The sequence below is a fragment of the Heloderma suspectum genome, chromosome 9, assembly GCF_057233095.1.
Source record: "Heloderma suspectum isolate Gila_16-S chromosome 9, 16-S_ref, whole genome shotgun sequence".
NCBI lineage: Eukaryota > Metazoa > Chordata > Lepidosauria > Squamata > Helodermatidae > Heloderma > Heloderma suspectum.
The window spans coordinates 41,801,025-41,821,032 of NC_139466.1; the positions used below are offsets into that span (position 1 = coordinate 41,801,025).

At 45.3% G+C, this 20,008-nt stretch overlaps 1 long non-coding RNA gene across 1 annotated transcript; it reads left to right on the plus strand.

Annotated features, from left to right (window-relative positions):
• Positions 1–2,517: 2,517 nt before the first annotated feature.
• LOC146338650 (uncharacterized) lies at positions 2,518–7,939 on the plus strand. Its single transcript, XR_014784764.1, has 4 exons — positions 2,518–2,596; positions 2,945–3,143; positions 4,699–4,788; positions 6,965–7,939. It is a non-coding gene; the product is annotated as an uncharacterized LOC146338650 (long non-coding RNA).
• The last annotated feature ends 12,069 nt before the right edge of the window (positions 7,940–20,008 follow it).

The following is a 20,008-nucleotide window of genomic DNA, read 5'->3' on the forward strand; positions in this document are numbered from 1 at the left end:
ATGGGTTGTGTGAGGATTAAACAATCGTCGCATAATCCTAAAACAGACCATATGCAAAATGCAACGTGCCCCACATCTGCCACAGCCCCCCAGTGAGTTAACCCACAATGGGACATCGTGATGTGTGAACAGCCCCAGTGTGCCTGCCCTGTCTGAGTGAAGCTATGCCCACTGGCGCCCCTAGGCCTGGCCCCTGCCATGGTGCACCCCTACAGCCCCTGAGGGAGGGGTCTGTCCACTCCATTCCCCTGAGCGGGGCTGGCCCACAGCAGCAGGGAGCGGGGAGGCATCTAACCCTGTCCCTCGACCTGCCAATCTGCCCTGGCTTCAAACTGGATGGCCTGCTGCAAAGCTATGTGCTGGTTAGGGAAGCCCGCCCCTTCATGGCCGAAGATGTCACTGCATACATGCTTCAACCACATGGACACATTTAAGTCAATAAAAATTAATTAAGCTATTTTAAAAAGAAAATAACCCAGAGGTGCACAGTTTCAGCACTATGGCACTGGAAGACAGACAGACGCACATACTCTTCTATTGTTATAGAATATATATTTGTATGTGTGTGTGTGTAACAGATGCAGCGGTGACGTGTGTGTGTGTGTGCGGGGGTGGGGGTACAGGTTGGAGTAATGTGATAAGACCTACTGTTTGAATGGAAATGCCAAAATGATCTGTTTGCTTGGAAAAATATGGGGAGGGGGGTTGCTGCTGCTGCTGCTGCTGCTGCCGCCGTTACTGAGACTCCCATTTCCCTACTGAGCCTGATAATGCCACCCTGGAATCCCTCCTTCTATCCATATACCCTCCAACTGTTCCTGAAGAAATCCTCCTTCGACCCAGAAGATTGAAACAACCATCCACCAGCCATCGCCTTCTTGGACAAGGTGCCTGAGTGGGTGGTTGTTACCCTGATAATCAGAGACTGATTATCTGGATCCATTTCAATCTGGATCCAGACCTAGCTTTGGCACAGAAGCTGCATGGGCCACTCCAAGGAATGCCCAGTCCTAGGGGAAGGACAGGGTGAGTGCAGCCCTTCTTAATGTTCCTGGGCCTCTCAGTGGCTTTGAATACCAGTGAGCCCAGTATCCTCTTGATAGACTCTCTGGGTTGGAGTCTGGAGGGAAAGTGTTTGAGACGTTCCATTCCTACTTGGAAGGCTGGTTCCAGAAAGTGGTGCTGGGGAACCATCGCCGGCCCCATGGCATTTGTACTACAGGATTCCACTGGGTTCCACCCTTGTTCTCCATCTGTTCTTTTAGATCTGTTTGTTTAATTCATTACTAATATCTACATGAATGCACTGAGTGAGGTCATCTGGAGATTTATGGCGGGGTGTCACCTGCATCCTGATGACATACAACTCTGTCTCTTTTTCATTTCTGATTCAGATGAGGTGATGGAATGCTGAGCAATCAAGAATGTGCTGGACGGAAGCAAGTAAACTGAAGCCCACAGGTACTGCTGATGGGTGGTTCATCTGTTCAGAAAGATGGTGTTCAGCCTATTCGGGACAGGTTTGGATTAGGCTCACAATCTCGGGGTGCTCCTTGTTCTGCCCTTCGTTTTTCTCTCCACTCCCTCCAAGAAAAGCATTAGAGCATTTGCATATTTGTGACTATGGAGGAAAAACAGACACACATCTTCTTTTAACTTTACAGTATGAAGAAATGCCCTACAATTACCACTGTCTATCAAGCTGCCATGTCCCTGATGATGTGTTGTCCCTTTGAATTCCATTTGCAGCTTTACTGATTGGATAATAAGCATTCAGTCCTGCATGCTGGAAGAAGTAAAGCAATGGCACACTGCAAATTGTAGAATCTGCATTTACAGATGGGATGGCTGATGATCTCATAGAAATACTTTCCTGGGTCCTAATTGCTTGTGAAGACCAGATATTCAGTTTTTCTAACCGCCTTTGCATAACGTTGGTCCATTTGGTGCATATTCTTTTACAGATTTACTTTTGGAAAAATATCAATCCTTCAAACTGAGAAAAAGCGCCCATTTGCTTAACATTTAAAAAGTCATGGAAATAATTTTAGTGATAATTTATATTAAAAACAAAATCTACATTTTGGCAGTGATGGATTAACCCTCAACCTTTCACTACATTAAAAAGCCAGTTATCAAAAATCTCCTTATTTGAATATTAACTAGCTATCAGTTATTATGTTTACTCTTCTTAATACGTACATAGCACTTGGCATTCTCTGCCTGGCCACCCAACTTGTATTTCTTGTTTTCTTTCTTTCTGTCTTGCAAATCCAACTTCTAATTCTCTGATCTTGCAAAGCAGAGTTGTAACAGTGCTAATCATTGTCACTTCATCCTGTCAGTACCAGTGGAAGCATTAAACTTTGGACTCCGCCACCATTTCCCCCTCCTTCCCTGCCTCGGAGGTCATTGTCACTTCATCCTGTCAGTACCAGTGGAAGCATTAAACTTTGGACTCCGCCACCATTTCCCCCTCCTTCCCTGCCTCGGCGGTCATTGTCACTTCATCCTGTCAGTACCAGTGGAAGCATTAAACTCTGGACTCCGCCACCATTTCCCCCTCCTTCCCTGCCTCGGCGGGCATCAAAATCAGGTGTGTGAGTGTGTGTGTGTTTAACGGGGTTAGTGCATGCACTGCATAGGAAAGGCAGAGAACTGCTAGGGTTTCAGAGACTTCGGGATACCATCAATCCTGTTACGCTGAAAATCCAGTTGTTAACATTTATTTTGGTGACATTTGTGTCCTCCCTGCCCCCTACCCAGAGCTCTGAGTGGCATTTACAAGCCCCGTGTTGTATGTTTGGCTGAGGAATACTGACTTTCCGCCATCTGATGCAGTAGACTGTAGTTCATGAACGTTTGTCATAATACATTTGTTAGTCTTTAAGGTGCGACATGATTCTGTTGATGTTTTTTTTGTTTTGTTTTTTACTTTCTCCAGGACTCACAGACAACTTCAAGGAGGAGTAGAGAGCTGGACTTGCTGGATTTCCCACTCTGAGCCAAGCACGCTGACTGCTGCACCAGCCCAGCTATGCTCTATCAGTCATATCGTGAACTTGTTGAACTGGTTCCACAGTTGGCTACAGGATCGGACTCAAAGAGTGCTTATCAATAGGATCTTCTACAACTGGGGAAAGGTAACAAGCGGGGCACCACGGGGCTCAGTCCCGGGCCCAGTGCTCTTCAACTTTTTTATTATTTTATTAATAACATTTTATTAATGTTAAGTACTTTGGCCACATAATGAGAAGACAGGATACCCTGGAGAAGATGCTGATGCTAGGGAAAGTGGAAGGCAAAAGGAAGAGGGGCCGACCAAGGGCAAGGTGGATGGATGATATTTTGGAGGTGACGGACTCGAGCTGGGGGGAGCTGGGGGTGGCAACGGCCGACAGGAAGCTCTGGCGTGGGCTGGTCCATGAAGTCACAAAGAGTCGGAAGCGACTGACTGAATAAACAACAATTAATGACTTGGAGGAGGAGGTGCAGGGAATGCTGATCAGATTTGCAGATGACACAAAATTGGGCGGGATAGCTAATACCTTGGAAGACAGAAACAAAATTCAAAGTGATCTTGATAGACTGGAGCGCTGGGCAGAAAACAACAGGATGAAATTTAATAGGGATAAATGCCAGGTTCTGCACCTAGGAAAAAGAAACCAAATGCACAGTTACAAGATGAGCGATACTTGGCTCAACAATACTTGGCTCAACAATACTACAAGCTACAAGGATTTTGGAATTGTTGTAGATCACAAGCTGAAGATGAGCCAAGAATGTGATGTGGCTGCAGAAAAGGCCCATGCTCTTTTGGGCTGCATTAATAGAAGCATAGCTTCCAAATCCTGGGAAGTCCTAGTTCCCCTCTACTCAGCACTGGTTAGGCCTCATCTGGAGTACTGTGTCCAGTTCTGGGCACCACACTTTAAGAAGGATGCAGACAAACTGGAGAGGGTTCAGAGGAGGGCAACGAAGATTATCAGGGGACAGGAAACAAAGCCCTATGAGGAGAGACTGAAAGAACTGGGCATGTTTAGCCTTGAGAAGAGAAGACTGAGGGGAGATATGATAGCGCTCTTCAAGTACTTAAAAGGTTGTCACAGAGAGGAAGGCCAGGATCTCTTCTCAATCATCCCAGAATGCAGGACACAGAATAATGGGCTCAAGTGACAGGAAACCAGATTCCGGCTGAACATCAGGAGAAACTTCCTGACTGTTAGAGCAATGCCACAATGGAACCAATTACCGAGGGAGGTGGTGGGCTCTCCCACACTGGAGGCATTCAAGATGAGGCTGGACAGCAACCTGTCAGGGATGCTCTGACTTAGATTCCTGCATTAAGCAGGGGCTTGGACTCGATGGTCTTATAGGCTCCTTCCAACCCTACTATTCTATGATTCTATGAATCTATTATCATTGTTTCTCTCCCAGACAGCCTGGGAATTTTTCTGCAAGGGATAACAATGGAGAAGGATCTCTCAACGAGCATTCTCAGCAGCCTCACCAAACTACATTTCCAAAGATTTTGTGGGGGAAGGAAGTCATGACAGGCAAAGTGATATATAAAGGTTTATAGGTTAGATGGGTCCCATGTCTCACCTTCTCCTCTGCCAAGACCTGCTCTGACCCACCCTTCTCTTTTTGGATGCTACATGATGACTGTGATTAATGTGAACCCAGCTTTTCTTTCAGAAGCATACCTGTCGATTCACTTGAAGATGGAGCCCTGGAGCCGAAGTTTAGGTGCCGTTTCTGAACCATGGTGCACGGTATACCTGCCAGGTAAGGTTAGTAACACTCACAACTGCTAGAAAGCCCCCAGGTCCTGCCAATCCTTATTATGGATTGCATTTATATTTATTAAAAATATTTATGTACTGCCCTTCATTAGCAAATTCTAGGGAAATGTACAGCATTCATTTTCTGAAACCCATTAAAATTTAAATTAAAACCCACAGTAAAGAATCTCACTAAGCTAGACATTAATAGCAGCAAATGCTTGGTTAAACAAATATGTTTTTAACACATGCCAAAACAATATCAGGGTTGGTGCCTGCTGTACTGTTGGTGGGAAGAGAATTCCAAAGGTGGAGCAACATGACCCAAAAGGCCCTTCCCCTGACTGCCATCAGATGTACCTGTGAAAACGATGAAACCAGAAGGCCCAGCGTTCCTCCAAGGAATTAAGGGTGAGATATTGTTCACACAACACGCTAACCCACACTCAGTGGTTGAGTGTGGGTTGTTGTTGAACCGTGGGTTGTTTGTTGAGCCGTGGGAAAGTGTGTTGTCTTGAGTCCAGGATATTTTCCTCAGTGTGGCTTGTTAACCACCCCAAACAACCCAACAACAAACCATGGATTCTCACGGTGGCTTGTTTGAGAAAAATAAGCCACACTGCATGGTTTACAAGCTGCCCTGTGGAAAATGTCCTGGGTTCAGACAACATACTAACCCACGGTTCAATAAAAAACCACACTCAACTACTTAGTATGGGTTAGTGTGTTGTGCAAACCCAGTCCGTGGCATATACTTTATCCTCACAGGAACCCCGTAAAATAAGCTGAGAAGTAGGTTAGGCTGAGAGAAGGTGACTGGACCAAGGTTACCCAATGACTTTGTGGCAGTGAGGAATTGAACTGTGTCCCCAGTCCTAGTCTGACACTCTAATTGCTATACCACACTGCCTCTCTATGTTGCTTTTTCATCTCCCTCCCCTTATACTTACTGCGATGAATACAGATTAATGTAGAAAGGAGTTTTCTTAATTCATTGGCACCTCACCGCAGGGTGGCCACTTGTGAATCTCCCTAAAAGAGGAAAAAGCATCACCAAAAAGAAGACAAAAGAGAACCCCAATTTGCTTAAAATGCGCATGTACTAAGTTATATGTATAGATGCAAATTTAGAAATAATTATTATAATTTAAATAGAAAAGACTCTCACCATAGCGTGGAAGTCTGTGGCCAGGTGACCTGTGTGCCTGCCTGCTGTCCAAGTGCTGAGCAACTTCAAGGCCCTTTAGTTCTTCCTTCTGATGGTTCCTTATGTATGTGCCGGGCATGGACTGGGCAGCCCATCAAATAGAGGATGCTCTCAAAATAGGGGACAGTTCTCTGGCAGCCCTTCAAATAGAAGACTGCCTTCTATTAAAAAAAGGATACATGGCCACCCTACCTCACTGTCCTATCGTCCAAGAACAGCATGTCATCCCAAAGACTAACAAGAGAGAAGCTGGCTCCTTTCATACATTTTCCAAAAGATCAGATCCCCAAATCCCAATATCGCATCTTGTGAGGTATCTGATATAATGCAAAACCAAAAGTTTCCATCCATAAAGACATCAACACCCCTCCCTGCCAAAACATCGACCTTCTCAGCAGAGGAATGTTAAATGATGCTTGCTTGTAACTGAATCCTCAAGATCCACGGAATATAGCTGTAATGTTTTTTAAGCCTTATCGAGGGAAAATGATAGCAAGTCTGACTGGAAAACACTGGATGGTTCACTCATAAACAACACTCTAGAACAGCCTACTGGAGGACAGGAAGATGGAGAAAGGTCAGGAGACCACGCTGGCCCTTCTGCGGGATCGGCCGGGAGAAATCCGAGTCATTCTTATCTAACAAAATGGCCTAAGAAGAACAAGCACATAGCACTTATGACCCCAAACGTCAGTACAACTACCTCGCTATGGATTACGACCTGTGAGGTACTTGACAACTGCACCTTGTTTTAACATCCCCAGGCAGCAGTAAAACCAGGACGTTTAGTGAGGGAGGACAAACAAGTTTGGCTTGGTGGGTCATGCTGCATGCGCTAGATATGATTAGGTTGGCCAGAAGAGAGGAAATGCATCACCAAAAAAGTGGACAAAAGCGGACACTGGTTTATATGCATTTTGCTTATGTTAATTTAGATGAATAGATGCAAATTTAGGAATAATTTTTTTTAAAGGTAAAGGTGTCCCCAACCAGTCATGTCCGACTCTAGGGGTGGTGCTCATCTCCATTTCTAAGCCGAAGAGCCAGCGCTGTCCAAAGATGCTTCCGTGGTCATGTGGCCGGCATGACTGAACACCGAGGTGCACGGAACGCTGCTACCTTTCCTGCCGAAGCGGTACCTATTTATCTACTTGCAATTTCTTGCTTTCGAACTGCTAGGTTGGCAGGAGCTGGGACTGAAGACGGGAGCTCACTCCGTCACACGGCACTCGGGTCTCGAACTGCTGACCTGCCGACCTTCCGGTCTGCAGTTCAGCGTCTTAACCACTAAGCCACCGTGGCCCCTGCTCCATCCTGTGTCTTTGCTCAATCTGCTGCCCAGGTGCTAGCTGTTGCTGGGCAACTTCTAGACCTCTGTTCTTCCTTCTTTGTTCTTTTTTTTTTTAATCTTTAAATGGGACTTGGACGGGACAGGCCTTCAAATCAAGAAATATTCAGTTAGAAAACTGCCTTCTGTAAAGTAGAACACCAGGTCACCCTAGATATTCTCCCATGGTTGAGTGACATTAGAAAAATGTCTGGGCCTGTCTCCCCCCTTAAACGTGAACTGGAGACAGATGGGCAAGAGAAACCCATTTTAAATGCAGGATTTTAGGCTGGTTAGAAATGCCCTAAGTCATATACACATTGTCCCCTGGCTAAGCAGCCAGAAGTATAAAACAGCAAATCAGACCTGGCTTGTAACAAAATGAACCACTACTACCACAGAACATAGTGAACATGTTAGTTTGTTTAGACACAAGAAACCAAACTAAACAGGAAACTTTGGGGCTCTGCCTGACTGCTAGGCAACATCCCCACACACACATTCTTGTGACCCTTGTTTGCACCCAGAGCTCTCTGATGAATCCAGAGCTGTTAGCTCTGCACTCTGAGTGATCCTTGTCATAGTACCTGATTACTGCATTAAAAACTCTATGGACAAATTAACCCTTAGCTTGCACTCTTTTCTGGTGTGATCCCCTGCCATCACTCTTCCAACACGCTGTGAGTGAGGGATGCAATATCTACTCCAATGTCATGTTCACTCCATGGGGAGGACAGATTTCTCTACAGACACAATGCTGTCTGTCCTCGCCAGATAGTGACCTGCAGGGTGGGTTTGCAGGGGCAGCAGTATCAAGCTGCTCCATTGGTCCCTAGCCAATTTGCTGATTCAACGCTTCATCCTATTCAGCTCTCCGCACCTCTTTAGCTGGACAGCTCCCTCCCTATTTTGGAGACATTGGTCCATGACCTACTGGACAACGCCCTGGCCTTGCCTGCAAAGTCGAAATCTGAGCCACACCACACAGAACCGGGGGTGGTGGGGATGGGAGTTTCACTGGCTGCAATCCTGTTAGAGCCAGACTTGGTCTCTGGAATAAGGAATACACTCAGGGGGTGGAAACAACCGTTCCAAAGGACCTTCTTCCACATGCACGCTTCTCGGTATTTGGTGGAGATGAGGATGATGAAGCAGCAAGGATGTCAACTTTAGTGGCTGAAAACTCCAGACATATTTGTCTGGAGCCCATCTGATAGTGTCCTCTGTGGCTGTGAAAGAAATCCCACTCTTCTGGCATCTTTGCTTATGCAAAAGACTGTCTAGTCTACGCTTTCCAAGTGGTCAAGTGTCTATTGTATCATGGCCTTGACTGTGAATGGCTTCAGTTCTAAGTCGCCTGCTATAATGTGTTCTCATGTCGATAACAATAGTTCTTGTCTGCTTTATGGGAGAGAATTTCATTCAGTTTGTTTTTTGGTAGGACCTGACCAAACTTCACAAATTTCTTCATAAATGAGATGGAAAGAGCTTGAGATTTTAAAAAATGGAATGTCGGAGAAAGCAAAACTGACAGATTCATTTATCCAGGCAGAGGGCTCTGAGTGCTTAGCTCTTTAAAGACTGGGCTTGATCCCTGTATATTCAACCATATTTGTGGGACTAAATTTTTCCTGACGGGCTCCTCATCATTAATGGCTACATGGCAAGCAGGTACAACATAGTTCTCTCCATGGTAGAAATAGCTGTACTTATGGAATTTGGATGGTGCAGAGGGGCGAGAATTTTGTTCATTTACTTTTGATAAGAACTTACCAAAATTCACACATTTCTTCATAAACTGGATGGAAAGTACTTGAGGGATTAAAAAAAAATGAATGTGGGAGAAAGGGAAACTGACAGATTTGTTCCATCCCTTGTTCCAACATCTAGGTCACATTGAGTGTAGCTCTTACTCAGGAAGTTCCATGATCATCACTTGTTGCATTCACTTGGATGAATTTCAGCAATTGTCACCTGGAAACAAACCCACAGAAAGGTCTGACTAACCACTTGTGAGATCAGCCCTTCCCTTTCATAGCTGGCTATAGTCAAACTGGGATAGGCTGGCCTGGCATTCCCAGAGTGTGGTCAAAGTCTCTCTTGGCACTGGGTGGGGGCAGTTAGTTTCTATCCTCTTGAAAGAAGAAAATCACCCACTCCTGTTGTTCATCAGCAACTGGTATTCAGTGGCAGTAGGCCACTGAAAGTGTAGATTCCATATAGCCATGATGCCTCGTGGCCATTGATAGACTTATCTCTCTGAGCTAGTCTAAGGGCACAATCCTATGCATGTTTAGACAGAAAATAGTCCTACAACTCCCAGCATTCCTGAGCCAGCCATGCTGGCTGGAGCATGCTGGGAGTTAAGGATTGCACCTTAAGCCTCTTTTAAAGACATTTTGGCTAGTTGCCATTATCACATCTTGTGATATCAACACAAGCTGTGTATTAACAGCTATTGTCATGAGAGTTAAGTGGACCTTTGGTTTGACCCAACAGGGCTCTTCTTGTCTTAGGAAGATATTTCCATTCCAGATACAAATTTCATCAAGACCATTTGTTTGCTGCTATCTAATTTACGTTGCTTGCTTCCTTTGTGGCAAGTTCCCTTACACTTTATAAATGCAACCAACACATTTGGAATGCAGAAAGAGTGTTTTAAGATCTCTATTCTCCACGGAAACAGATGTGAAACTGATTTTACATATCTATCAACAAGTCATAGTGTGGTCGTTTGTGGTCAAACTGTTTATATACTTTCTTTTAATAGTTTCCCCCCCAATTGCCAATTTCTGTTTTATTTCAAGGTGTCCAAACCATTTACATCTGCCACCCATTCAAACAGGCAATTCTGCCTATTTCTTCCTGAGTCTGCGTAGGCAAGGAAAGGCACAATCATTTTGGACTCTGAAACAGTGATTAATCTTCACTTTGCATTCTTGTCAAATGCTAACTTCACCTCTCAATTTATGCAGTTCTCAAAGAACATCTGGACTAAAGCTTACCCGCCCCCCGTTGCCTATTTTTTCTCTTATTAGTCATGAAAAAGAAATCTAAGTCCCATGACAGAAACACACCAGGTGTCTGATATTATTACTTCTAGACATTGTCTTGCAAAACACTCTGGTGCTTATTTTTTATTCATTTATTACCCGTCCAGCAGCAGAACTGACTTTTCTTTCCTTCTGCCTTTTTTTCATTCAATCTTGTTTTCTTCTTCACAAACTGTAGAATTTTGTGAGATATTGTTTTAGGAGAAACCCAAACCAGAAAGAAAGGAAATGACTTCTCTCTTTCCCAGGACTGTGTGCAGCAGAGGGAAATGAGAAGTACAGCCATCCCACCAGCCCTGCTGAAAGGCCACTTGCTTGCTTTCCTCTTCCCTTCTCTTCCCTTTTTCCTTTTGTGTTGTGTCTTTTTAGACCCAACACAGAAGGGCAGGGGCACTCTTGTTTTTATTGATTGCATGTAAGCCACTCCGGAAGCCTTTTTGGCTGAAGAGCAAAATAAAAATGCTATAAATAAATATATTCTACATTTCCTTCAAGCACAGAACACCTGTAGCATTTGGTATTTCCACAAAATGCAGCATGCTGAGAACCTGTTAGAAGCCAGAGGGGCGGAGGTCTCACACCAGCAGTTCTCCACACACACGGGCAGTGCCAGCGGGCTTACGTCCTGCACCGGGGTGCTCTGTTTCTGCTCCAAGCCTGGCAGGATGAACATTGTGTTCAAGGGCACTGTCTAGACTGCAATACCAGCGCTTAGTCGGCTGGCCCTGAGGTCCAGTCAGGTCCAGCCCTACCATTAGGCAGAGTGAGGCAGTCACCTCAGGCGGCAGATCTCAGGAGGTTGATAGAAAGGTGTTAGAGGAAAAACTTGGCTGCCATGCAGCCTGCTCTCTGCCCTCTAAGTTAGCCTGCTGCCTTCAGGTGCAGTGGAGGAAGCTGTCCCATTTCCAGCATTGAAGACAGATTTATCTGGCAGGTCAGGTGGCTTCGCACCTTGGATGGCTCCTTTAGAGTTCTGACTGGTTCCGACTGAAACCTGGAGCGGATTCACCGCCCCGCTGATGTCTGAGCCACCAGCCTCCACTGGGGAGGAGGCGCCATTTTGTTCTTCGCTTCAGGCAGCAAAATGCCTTGGGCCAGCCCTGGGTCCGGTCTCTGTCCACCAGGGCCTGAGAGAGCGCTGGCTTCAGAGGTGGTCCCTCAGTCCACGCAACATGACAATTCCTGCCTCCACTCCTGCCCCCAACTTTGCTTTTTGCTCCAGAATTTGATCCAAATTTCCCCCCAATTTTGAGTTTTCTCCATGGTTTCAAAAGTTCCAGAAATTTTATGTCTCTGTTCACTTGTACATTTCAACAGGACATCCCCTCCCACAGCTCTTTGAATTAAAAGCCGGCTTTCTTGTCGCAACACTAGCGGTATTCTTCCCTGTAATTAGAACGTTACACGTGGTGCGTCTAGAACCCACCCTTGCGTTACATAAGAGCCATTACCTCACAGGAAATGTATCACCATCCATGGGCGCGAACTCCAGGCTAGTAACAAGCACGGGGCACTTTGAGCTTTCAGACAGGATTGATATTGGCAGCAGAGGGCTTGGGACCAAAGATCTCCCTCCCGTGTGCACCTTCCAGTTGGGTGTGAGCACTGGCACTGCCATGCCTTCCATACCACCAGTTAATTTGCCTTCTGGGATTTCTCTTTTGGCTCAGTCATCTGGCAGTGGAGGCCAAGCCAAGTACACCTGCAACTTCCATTGACCTTCAGTTTGCAGCAGGAGTGCTCCAGATGTGGGATCTTTTGCTCCGTCAACAACAAATACACCTTAGACTTCAGATGTTTTGTGGGAACAGATGCCAGCTCTTGATATTTGGAAGGAACCACCCCACAATCATTTTTAGCAGCACCACCACAGAAATGAAAAGAAGAAAGACTAACGTGTTGGCAGTTTTTGAGACCAAAATCTAATTCAGCCGTTTATACTGAAAGTTTTCTTTTGAGCTTTACTTTGTATAGGCCAACGTCCTTGTACTTCTAGTTCTTGTTCTCTCCTTTCATTCACTGGGATTATGTCCGATCAGTGTCACCTAAATAAAAGTAAACCCATGTGCAGCATCAGAGTTTTAGATGCAAACTACATGAAAATGGAATTTTGTGCACAATTTTTTTTAAAAAAAAATGAGGAGTAGGCTTTCAGGGCTGCAGTTTGGATTCTCCTGAGCTGTGCTCCATCCTTTATAATAAATGGGTGATAAAAGACTGCCAACAGAGGAAATCCTGAAATGTATGGTCAGGGAGCCAGCTAGGGTCACACCACACAGGAAATGTTAGCACTAAACAAGCAATGTGGACCAAAAACAAGAACAGGATACAGAATGTCGATCACTCTCTGTGGTTTGGCTGACCAAATTGTACACAGATCTGCTGTCATCACAGGAACTTAGAAAGTTGCCTTATACTGAGTCAGACCCTGGGTCCATCTAGCCCAGTATTGACAACACTGGCTGGCAGCAATGGCTGTCCAGGTGTTCAGGCAGGGGTTTTCCAGCCCTACCTAGCGATGCCAGGGATCGAACTGGGAACCTTCTACATGCAAAGCAGGGGCTCTGCCTCTGAGCCATGATGGCCCTCCCTGCTCCTATGCCATTTATACTATCAAAAATGCATATGATAAATGCATGTAAAATCATTCCTGTCTTGTATAACCTGATTTATGTACCGGGTGCATGAACATTTCAGAGCTCCCCCCTCCCTTGCCTCCTATGCATGTTCAGCATAATGTCTGAATCAGAGATGTTTGAGGAATTCAGTCCTTGTTAATTCTGACACAAACTGGCCTGGACTAATGTGTGGACTGGAACACAGTTATTTGCCAGCTATCACACTTCCCAAATGTTCTAACAGCCTAGCTCTTTATTTTTAAAAAGTATCAAAATGGCCAATTTTGTAATAGTTTTTAGTCATTTTGGCCCATCGGGGTTTTTTTAAATTTCTGTTATTATACGTGTTCTTGTTAGATCTTTCGCATGCCAGCAAGGTGATGCTCAAAATCCTACAAGCTAGGCTTCAGCAGTATGCGAACCGAGAACTACCGGAAGTACAAGCTGGGTTTCGAAGAGGCAGAGGAACTAGAGATCAAATCGCCAACATTCGCTGCATCATGGAGAAAGCAAGAGAATTCCAGAAATACGTCTGTTTCTGCTTCATTGACTACGCTAAAGCCTTTGATTGTGTGGATCACAACAAACGTGGCAAATTCTTAAAGTGATGGGAATACCAGACCACCTTACCTGTCTCCTGAGAAACCTGTACGAGGGTCAAGAAGCAACAGTAAGAACCGGACATGGAACAACCGAGTGGTTCAAAATTGGGAAAGGAGTACGACAAGGCTGCATATTGTCACCCTGCTTATTTAACTTCTGTGCAGAGTACATCATGAGAAATGCCGGGTTGGATGAATCAGAGGTCAGAATTAAGATTGCTGGGAGAATTATCAATAACCTCCGATATGCAGACGATACCACCCTAATGGCAGAAAGCGAAGAGGATCTAAAGAGCCTCTTGTTGAGGGTGAAAGAGGAGAGTGCAAAAGCTGGTTTGAAACTCAACATTAAAAAAACGAAGATCATGGCATCTGGCCCTATCACTTCCTGGCATATAGAAGGGGAAGAAATGGAAGCAGTGACAGATTTTACTTTCTTGGGCTCCAAGATCACCGCAGACGGTGACTGTAGCCATGAAATTAAAAGACGCTTGCTCCTTGGGAGGAAAGCTATGGCAAACCTAGACAGCATAGTAAGAAGCAGAGACATCGCCTTGCCGACAAAGGTCCGTCTAATCAAAGCTGTGGTTTTCCCAGTAGTAATGTATGGCTGTGAGAGCTGGACTGTAAGGAAGGCTGAGCGCCGAAGAATTGATGCTTTTGAACTGTGGTGCTGGAGAAGACTCTTACGAGTCCCCTGGACTGCAAGGAGGTCAAATCAGTCCATCCTAAAGGAAAGCAACCCTGACTGCTCATTGGAAGGACAGAGACTGAAGCTGAAGCTCCAATATTTTGGCCACCTAATGCGAAGAGAAAACTCCCTGGAAAAGACCCTGATGCTGGGAAAGACTGAAGGCAAAAGGAGAAGGGGACGGCAGAGGATGAGATGGCTAGATAGCATCACCGATGCAATGAATATGAACTTGAGCACGCTCCGGGAGAGAGCGGAGGACAGGAAGGCCTGGCGTGCTATGGTCCATGGGGTCACGAAGAGTCGGACACGACTGAACGACTGAACAACAAAATACATTGTTTATATATATTTTTTTCTCCCTAGCTTTGTTTTTTGTTCGTCCCTGGTTGCATGTGCAGCACTGTTTGTAAAACGTTGGCTCTTTTAAATATTATGCAAATAATGATGATGATGACTGATGATGATGACATGCCAAAAATATGATATGCGAAATGTAGGGATGTACGAAAGTCACTTACCTTTTTGACGGGTGACATTTGCGGTGGGGGGGAGGCGCTCTGTCCCTCCCCCCCGAAATTCTGGCCGGGGGGGAGGCGCTCTGTCCCTCCCCCCCCGAATCCTGGCCGGCCGGCTCCGCAAATGGCGGCGGCTGTAGCCGCCGCCGTTTGCGTCCCTGCAGTCAGCCGTGATAGGCTACGTAAATGTTTACGTAGCCTATCACGGCTACTTTAAAAGAAAAAAAAACGCGCATACGCAAATGGCGGCGCCCATGGGCGCCACCATTTGCATTCCTTATTTTCGCCGTCTTAGTCTACGTAAACATTTACGTAGACTAAGACGGCGAAAATAAGGGTAACGCAAATAGCGTAGACACTATGCTATTTGCGTTCCCCTTATTTTCGCTGTCTTAGTCTACGTAAATGTTTATGTAGACTAAGACGTGCGAAAATAAGGAACGCAAATGGCAGCGTCCATGGGCGCTGCCATTTGCGTACGCGCATTTTTTTTTCTTTTAAAGCAGCCGTGATAGGCTACGTAAACATTTACGTAGCCCATCACGGTGTTTTTTAAAAATCTAGCCGTGATAGGCTACGTAAATCTTTACGTAGCCTATCATGTTTTTTTGGTTTTTGGGTTTTTTTTACTGGAAATGGCGGTGGCGGCAGCTGGTCAGAAGACTGGCCGCCGCCGAACCGCCACCGCTGAACCGCTGCCGGAGCCACCGCTGCCAGGAAGATTCACTGAAGGTAAGTCCCGTCCCAGGGGGGGCGGGGGGGGCAGACCGTTTCGCCACTGATTTCGGGGGGCTGAATGCGCTGGCATTCGGCCTCCCCGAGATTCGTGGCGAAATTCTCTGACATCCCTAGTAAAATGTAGTGGCAGGGCTAGTAAGCATGATCCTATTCCTCTCTTTACACCAGCCTTCCTCAAGGTGGTGCCCTCCAGATCTGTCGGGATCCTCAACTCCCATAATTCCAAGCCAGCATGGGCATTGATGGGAATGATGGGAGTTGAAGTCCAACACATCTGGAGGGTACAAGTTTGGGAAAGGCTGCTTTACACACACTCAGAATAATGTCAAACTGAACGTGCGTACCGATATTCTGACATGCTCAATGGGTGTTTGTATGTGCCTGCAGTGTAATATGGCTTAAATGTACCATAATCAAGGGTAGAGACTCCACATGAAGTCAAAGCATCTCTGTGCGAATGAGACTCAAGTCTCTCTCATCCTCCAGCATGTTTAATTGTCAAATACTTCTAGGTGCCCTTTTCCATGCTGACACCACTGTCTGTAATTTTCCATGTGCAAGTAAGTTGGAGAAATGTGGAGAATAATTATCAGAAAAGCAGCAATGCAAATCCAGCAATTGATATGTTGCAAATCATATCAATGCAAATCAATGTAACATATCTACATGATATGTTGATTTAAATAACATTGAAGCAAAAAGGAATCGGAAAATTATCCATCATCACCAGGGCAGGGCAGTGGAGCTTGCAGAAGGGAGCTCTGCTGACCTGTCCTGATCTGGAAACCAGCTTTTCTGCTCATTTCTGGGATTGCTTTTGGACGCACTGGTTCCTTCTGGGCGCAACGGAACTAGTGGGGGCAGTGGCAGCATAGGACACTGGCCGGTATGTTTTTATTTTAGACCAAGCACCAGAATATCGTGTTGTGACATTATTGGGATCTGCTTTGGCCATGGTTTAACATGGAAATACAACATATAAATAAAATGAGAAGGGGGAGGAGGATTTTACTTAATTTTGTTGGTTTGTTATAGTCTACATTGTATTTTATATTTTATTGTAAGCCATCCTGGGGAAGACTTTTGAAGGTTAGGACAGAACTACTTAAAATAGAATAAATATAAACAAAGAAACAAGTGTGAAAGGTGCCACCCTGACTTTGGCATTCAGGGTGGAAAAACTACAAGACGTTACAAGAAACAAGGAGCTATTTCTCAACCGTGTCTCTTTCTACCCTCTCCTTGGGAACGTTTAGTATATCAGATGTGATGGCATCCTCTGTGTGTGTGTGTGTGTGTGTGTGTGTGGGCGGGGTCTTTCTGTTTCCCCATCATGCATCACATAATTTACTGTCAGATTTAGGGGCGGGGGGCATCATGCATATTGTGCATGAGGACATCATGTCACCTATTGTGCTGCATTACACAGTACCAAAAGGACAGGAAAGTGCTCCACATCTCTTGTAATGTCTAGATTCTAAGGTCGCTCCAATCTTCTTGAGCAATCAGCAGCCCAGCCCAAGGTTGCCCAGGGCTCTCGTGACATCAGAACAGCCTAAGACCATGGCACCCAGAAGTGCTGTCATCTCTAAAGTGACGTATCAGCCACTCACTGCCAGGCAGCACTCGCAGCTACTGGGAATAACCACGTGAACCTAGCTTTCTAAGATCGAAACAGAGAAAGAAAGTATAGAATGTTGCAGAGAAAATATTTACTAAGTTGTAGTTTTATAGCAACAAAATTTAAGTCAGAAAAATTAAATCAAATACAGAATCCAAGCATGACATTGTGTTTGCCTTCTGCTCTGCGAAAGGGGTGAGCAGAAATCATGTCTTTCTTTAAATCCTAATTTCCATGTACTGAATTTCCAAAACAACACAATCTCATTCTTTGGTTGCTTCTTAAAATGGGCTGCTTCCAATGAGTTCTAAAAGGAAAAATGATATTTTTTTCATCCACTTGCATACAAAATGCATCACAACTTCATGTTCCAGTGGCCAAACTCCTGGAGAATAAGCAGCAGCAGCAGCAGGAGGACTGAAAAGCAGAAAAAGTTACATGAGAATGATTGCTTTATTTATGTTTGTGCTACAGTATTAGAGCCTTGTGTGGCGCAGAGTGGTAGGCGGCAATATTGCAACCAACACTCTCCCCACGACCTGAGTTCGATCCCAGCGGAAGCTGGGTCCCAGGTAGCCGGCTCAGGTCAACTCAGCCATCCATCCTTCTGAGGTCGGTAAAATGAGCACCCAGCTTGCTGGGGGAAAGGTGGTCATGACTGGGGAAGGCAATGGCAAACCACCCCGCTACAGTCTGCCATGAAAACGCCAGCGCAAGCGGCATCCCTCTAGGGGTCAGTAATGACCCGGTGCTTGCACAGGAGGAACCTTTCCTTACAGTATTAGAATAAATGTTCTTCAGAGCCTACACAAAACCTCTAGTTAGTGAAACTCCCTGCTAAATTTGATCTGATGTGTCTGCTAAGTGTGAACTACTGCTATGATTTCTTCTTCATGGAGATAATACGGTAATTCATTTCCTGCTGGTGATAGTAAGGCCTCTTGCAAGAGCAGGAAATGTATACACATGATCTAAAGAAATATAAAAAACAGACTGAAGCACATCACCTTAGCAGATTCAGTAGGAAATTATTTAAGTCCCATCTTTGACAGGTTCTTTAGTATGAATATAAAGACCGCTTACGTCTTAGTGACTCCAGCAAATAATAGAATCTCTGGCATTGTACAGTGTCTTGTTTCCTTAATATACAGCCGCTACTCCTCCAGTTTTTCATGTCCTGGTAGCAATTGACCCTAGAACCACTTGCAGACATAAGTCAATATTTTCTTAACCTGAAAGTGCCCTACTGTAAGCACGCTCCTCATGCAGCTGCACTCTTAGTCAAAGCCTCTAGAGAGGTCGCTGCCGATTACTAAACAGTTTCACTAGTGGAACTTTACCAATGTTAGTACAGTGCTCTCTGGTGGATTGATGTGAGAATCCCATTTAAGTCATCCTGTCATTGTTGGTCTCAGCAGGCATCCAAAAAGGGCAATAGATGAGCTTTCTCCAATAAGTATTGATGGGCCTTATTTTTTTTAAAAAAAGATGAGTATTTGTTGTTTAACTGTCATGCCCAGGCCTCCATGTATAAAATCTATTTGTGCCATAAAACTGTAATTGACCCATGACAGGAGAGAACAACACACATGTTGGCAGAGTACCTTTCATGTGAGTTACTTCCTTTCTCTCACTTCTTTTCCTCCAGCAGGAGTAAAAGACTCCATTTGAAATACTTCACTGGCTTCTTAGGAGTAAGGCCTCAACTCTATCACCAAGGAAATACTATGGAACTGAATGAAAACATGAAGGCAAGAGTCTCACTTTCCCCATGTTTCTTTGGTCTAAATTGCTACTTCGTTACTGCTAGTCTGGGTGCAATTTTATCTGTTTTGTAGACATAAACATAAACCTTCAGAGCACCACAGCAACCATTAAAATCAGTGATGAATATGCAGTGGCTGCAGCAGTAGCACCATCAAAGGGGCTGGAAGGTTGCTCTCAGGATGCCTCTCACTGTCTCGTTCTGGCAAAGCCGAGCGCTTGCGGTGTCCTGAGCAAGGCCTGGAAGAGACTGACCGGTAGTAATAATCCATCAACAAGAAGCAGGTATCGAGGTCGCTGACCCTGGATCAGATACGGCAGAACCTGGGACCGCTCCCAGCACCAAGGTCCCAAGAGAAAAGATGTTGCTTTAGCAAGGATCTACGCTCAGCTGAGCACCTCAATTGCATATCAGGCCACCTATTTGCACCCACAGCTCAGGGTTGGCCAGAATTTCAAATGGCAGCTCCCTGCCTTGAGGCCTGGTGTTCTGGGGTTGCTGGATAGCCTCCAGGTAACCTTCTGGCTTCTTTCTCAGGAGCTGACAAGAGAGGGTGGAACTGTGGGAGGCACTGTGGAGCTGTTGGTTTATTCAGTGATGACGATTTACATTTATACCGTGCGTTTGCAGACTAAGGCCCTCTTAAAAATCATAATTCCAGTAAAATACAAGAAAGACAAGTATAAACATTAGTGCTGCGCAAAAAATTCTCCCGCATATTTTTCAGCCATTCTCATTTAATTTGATAGAAAAGACATTCAAAGGAGAAGGCATTTCAGATAAACTCTCACGGGTTTGGTTCAGGATTCTTGTGCTGACCTCACACGAGGTGGCTAAGGAGTATGTGTGAGTGTCCAGTCCTCCAACGTACAAACATCTCTCTGGTAGCCTGTAGTCTCCTTGGCTTCCTGCACTCCCTGCCCAGGGGAAGACAACATGAGGTAATTCCTCCCATAGGGCTTTTTCAGATCAGGAAGTGCAGACAGCCTGGGAGACTGCAGAGCAATGGAGAGATGTGTAATAGAAAGAAAACACACACACACAGTACCCTTGGCCACATCACAGCAATTAGGTATGGTCAAAA